Genomic DNA, 5,677 nt, shown 5'->3' with positions numbered 1-5,677 from the left:
TGCGATCCGACGGATGACCAGATTCAATGGGGTAAATAGGTCGACTTGTATAAAGTTTGAAGTCCGACATGAACGATGAGTTGGCAAAAGTATCATGTTCACGGGCAATCTGGGAGTTAAATGGAAATAACAACTGTTCAAACATTTCCAAGAGAACTGACACTGAGTTCATTATGGAACAGGTGGCCACCTCCCCGTGAAGTGTTACACAGTGATGTTGACACAGAACAGGGGAATTCAAATGGATAGAGGTAGAAGAACCAGAACGCTGGGAAGTGGAAACAAACAGTCAGAAAGCAGATTGGCTTTGAAGCCACAAACTGACAGAGACAAAGTAAGCAGCTAGAAAGGAGAAAAGCCAGTAAGAAAGCTAAGAGTAGAGAACAAAGAAAGTAAGCCGAGCTGACCTGTAGAGCAAAGGCAGCATCGAGACAGAGCCAGAGAGAGTCAGAGAGTCGGTGCACTCCAGAGAAGGCTTGAGATGTTCAAGCGAACTCCTTGGCATAGGCATGTCATGTATGAGCCTTGGTTTGGGCTCATACTATTGTGACCAGTAGTGGTCGAGTTTCAATAAGGAGAGTCTGCGTACTCCAGTCCTACTAATTTATATCTATTAAGTGAGACTCAAATTGAGCTCACTTTTGTAAAATACCTTTTAATTCTTTGTCTTGGATAAATTCCAGATCAAGTGGTATCATAGCTCTAGGTTACTAAGGTTAGACAAGCTTGTGCTGGATTTTGTTGTTGAATGCTAACTAGATCAAAGCCTAAATTAGGAGAAGAAGAGTTGGTTGAAACTAACCCTGAAATTGGAAGAGTCTATCCTGAGAGGAAAATGTCAGAAGAAAGTCCCTTGGAATCAGACTCTCAGTTCATGGATAGTTTCATGACCATGAGAGCCATGGTAAAGGAAATGTATAGAGAATTTAAGAAAGGTAGAGAAGAAGATTCGACAAACTCCAAACGAGATAAAGGAGCAGAATAATCTCTCCTCCATGACCACTCTAAAGGCAAAGGGAAAGAAGAAAAACTTCCCACTCCTCCTAGTAGCCCTGAAAACAAAAAGAAGACATCTTTGATTAAATTAGATGTTAAATTTGATTTACCAATATATGATGGAGAGTTGAATGCAGAGAAGCTGGATAATTGGATTAGACAGATTGATGTTTATTGCAGAGTGTAGAGCATTGATTCAGACAATAGTAAGATTCAATTGGCCAGCCTACACCTTGGAGGCACTGCCTTGGTATGGTGGGAAGCCAAGACACAAGATCACATGAAGAATCATGGTAAAATTCTTTCTGTCTGGAGTGAATTTGTTTCTGCAATTAAAAAGAAATTCTATCCACTAGCCTATATGCAGCAAGCCATGATGAGTTGGCAAACTCTTCACCAATTAAAAGGGGAAATTGTACAAGGTTACACTCAAGAATTTAGGAAAAGAGATTTGATTCTAGGAATTTCTTTAGATTCACCTGAAACTCTGCTGAAGTATATAGGTGGTCTACACAGCTACTTAAGGCACACCATTCTCATGTTTAATCCACTAGCATAGATGAGGTATCTGTTCAAGCTACACATCTAGAGGCTAGAGGCAAGAATGTGAACCCAGAAGTTGGGGGAACATCAAAACCCACAACAAGCACGAATAAGGAGAAAAGAAAATAGAAATGGAAAGAGAGGAAGACAAATACTGTAAAAAAAAGACCAAATCTTCATGCACTCATTGTAAGAAGGATGGGAATGATGATGAACACTATTGGATTCTGCATCTGGAGCTGAAACCCAAGAATTATGATGGCAAGAAGAAGAAGACTATTGCAGCTATTCAAAATGATTTAGGGTCAGACTCAGGAGATAAAACAACAATTGCAGCCACAGGTATAAGAGGTAAAAATTCTGAAGCATCTACTAGTAATTCTACACAATCAACTGATAATGAAGAAAATGAGAGAAAAAGACATGAGCTTTTTCATATTAGAGTTGTTTCCAAGCATCAAAAGATTGATACTTTGTTTGATAGTGGCTCACAAGTAAATTTAATTTCTGAAGCAATTGTAAAGAATTTGGGATTACTAACCACACCTCACAAAAAGTCATATCCATTAGGTTGGTTATGTGATAAAGCACAACTACAAGCGACTAGACAATGTAAACTTAGGTTTTCTTTTGGGTCAGCATTTGTAGATGAGGTTGAGTTAGATATTGTTCCCTTTGATATATGTGGAATTGTTTTAGGAAGTCCTTACTTGTATGATAGAAAATCTATTTTCTATAGAGCTGAAAACAAGTATCAACTCGTTAAAGATGGAATCGAATATATTGTAAGAGCTCATAAACTCAAGAATAATTATACTCTCATAAACTCAGCGTAGATGAAAATAATTGTAAATTCATGCAAACAATTTTTACTGATGGTTGTAAAGGAAAAGAAACCTGATAAAACCAATGTATTTGAGGGTTATAATGCTAAACATCAAGCTGATTTAGAAAAAGTTGTTTCAGAATATGATATTCTATTTCAAGAACCTAAATGTCTGCCACCCAAAAAGGAAATAGTACATGATATTAATTTGCAGCAAGATGCTCCATTGCCTAACATCGAAATGTACAGGTTGTCCACTTTAGAGAATGCATAAATCAAGAAGCAGGTACAGGAGCTGCTCGTGAAAGGGTTCATAAGACCTAGCACATCGCCTTTTGGGTCTCCAATTGTCTTGGTGAGAAAGAAAGATGGCTCATGGAGGATGTGCATTGATTACCGAGCATTGAATAAGATAACGATCAAAAATCATTATCCCCTTCCTCGCATAGATGATCTATTAGATCAGTTGAAAGAAGCTGCTTATTTTTCCAAGTTGGACTTGCATAGTGGTTATCATCAAGTCAGAGTTGCAGAGCAAGATGCATGGAAGACTACTTTCAAAACAAAGCAGGGATTGTATGAGTGGCTGGTTATGCCTTTTGGCTTAACTAATGCTCCTGCTACTTTCATGAGAGTAATGAATGATGTACTCAGACCTTTTCTTGATGATTTTTTCATTGTATATTTGGATGAAATTCTTATATTTAGTAAAACATGGGAAGAACATTTAAAGCATGTCAAGCAAACTCTAGATGTTTTGAAAAAAGAGAATCTTTATGTTAAGCTCTCAAAATGTGAATTTGGCAAAACATCTTTGAATTATTTGGGTCATATTGTAGGGGTTGGTGAATTGAAGATAGATCCCTCTAAGGTTGTAGTCATTGTAAATTGGCCTAAACCCAAATCTGCTACAAAAGTTAGATGCTTCTTAGGAGCAACGTGGTATTGGAGAAAGTGTATTTCTAACTTTTCCCTGATTGCAACTCTCTTACATGCTTTAATAGGATTGAACAAGGTGTTTCAGTGGAGAGGCAAATAGCAGAAAGCCTTCAACGCCTTAAAAGAAAAGATTAGTACAACACCAAAACTAGCACTGCCCGATCTTCAAAGACCATTTGAGATTGAAACGGATGCCAGTGACTATGCCATGGGAGCAGTGTTGATGCAGCATGGTAAACCCATATGTTATCATTCTGAGACATTTAATTTTGTAGTAGTTAATTATCCCACATATGATAAAGAATTGTATGCATTAGTACAGAGTGTGAAAATGTGGAAACATTACTTAATGGGCAAAGAGACAGTTATACATACTGATCACCAACCACTTCAATATTTGCACTCACAAACTAAGTTGTAGCAATCAAGACACTATAGGTGGATGGGTTTTCTACAACAGTTTCATCTTGTCATCATATATAAAAGGGGCATACACAATAAACTTGCAGATATGTTGTCCAGACCAATCATAAATGAATCTACTATACTTTAAGCATAATTCAGTATTGCATGAAAGCTACATTGAACAATATGCTCAAGATATAGATTTTAAAGATGTATATGAAACTTTAAGTCATGGAAAACAAGTAGAAGAATGGGATTATCATGTTAAGGACTAACTCTTGTATCATTTGGGAAAGTTATGCATTCCTTAAACATAAATAGTAAAGATAATTCGAGAAGCACACACTTCTCTAATATTAGGTCACTTTGGTGTAAGTAAAACAGTTGAACAGCTACGAAGATTTTGTTATTGGCCAAAAATGAATGAGATAGTTTCTAGATATGTAAGAGGGTGTACTATGTGTGCTAAAAGCAAGCCCAGCAATAGAAAACTAGGCTTGTACACTCCACTACCAGTTCCTTCTCATCCTTGGGAAAGTGTTTCTATGGACTTCGTTGGGGGGGACTGCCTATATCTAGAAAAGGTCATGACTATTTATATGTTGTTGTGGATAGGTTCAACAAAATGTGTATTTTAATACCTTGTAACAAACATATTACAACTGAAAAAACTGTAAAGTTGTTCTTTCAACATGTATGGGTTCATTTTGGATTACCCACTTCCATTATATCTGATTGAGATACCCGATTTGTTGGGAAATTTTGGTCAAGTTTGTGGGAATTGATGGACACTAGACTGAAGAAGAGCACAACTTTTCATCCACAAACAGATGGCCAAACAAAAGTTGTCAATAGGACAATGACCCAGTTGCTCAGCGGCTATTGCAGCAAGCATCCCAAGATTTGGGATGAACATTTATGTTATGTGCAGCATGCTTACAACCGAGCTAAACATTCTTCTACACAAAGATCTCCTTTTGAGACCTGTTTTGGTTTCACACCAAGGTCTCCCTTGGATTTTGTCTTTGGTAAAGACATAGCAGTTGATGGATGTAGTGATGTGGACAAGACAACCAAGTTCATCGAACAAATCCAAGAGATTCACTAGGCAGTATAGGAATAGTTGGAAAAGAACCAAGCTAAGTACAAGGCAAGGCATGATAAGCATCGAACTAAGAATTGTTTCCAAGTTGGTGATCAAGTCTAGTTGTATATCAGCAAAGACAAATTGCAAGGTGAAAGTAAGAAGCTGAAGCTAATAAGGTATGGACCTTTCAAGATACTTGAGAAAATTGGTGAGAATGCTTTTCGCCTTGATTTACCAGCGTACATGCACATCTACACAGTTGTTAATGTAGACAGATTGAGACTATTTGAACCTTCATTGATTTAAGATCCCGAAGAGTAGATTCAATTGCCTTCTATTAATGATCTGTTACCTGAATATAACAATTAGTTGCAGGAAGATATAGTTCTGGATAGGAAGGTGAGAACTACATGCAGGGGGGATGTTGAGTACCTAAGGATTGGACTCAAAGGTTCAAAACCAAGTAGTGCGAAATGGATAGAAATTGGGCAAGCGAGGAATCTACACCCTCACTTGATTGATGCTTAAAAACCAACTTTTGGTGGTCCAAAAGAAATTTGATCCTAAAGAACTCTCTAAGTTTTCATAACTCTGTAAAATTCATGCCAAAGTTTCAAAGACTTAAAAAGGTCGAGCTTATCAGAAATATCCTCGAACAGTTGTAATTTGTGAGCAGCGCCAAGCAACGAGGACCCTCGGTCAAGCGCGTCGACCATTGGCCCATGGTAATGCGCACTGCCACAAAATAGCAAAACGGGAAGCCTTTTTGAGAAACAGGGGAGGTTTCTGATATGCGATTAGCAACAAGTCGCTAATCGCATATTGTTGGGCAAACCCCTCAGAGAAGAAAAAGCCCCGAACATCCCAAACCCAAAAAGTCA

Source organism: Pinus tabuliformis, chromosome 4_2 (assembly GCF_031772625.1).
Source record: "Pinus tabuliformis cultivar Carrire ecotype Pingquan chromosome 4_2, CPIR1, whole genome shotgun sequence".
NCBI classification, from domain to species: domain Eukaryota; kingdom Viridiplantae; phylum Streptophyta; class Pinopsida; order Pinales; family Pinaceae; genus Pinus; species Pinus tabuliformis.
This window is presented reverse-complemented; position numbering follows the sequence as displayed.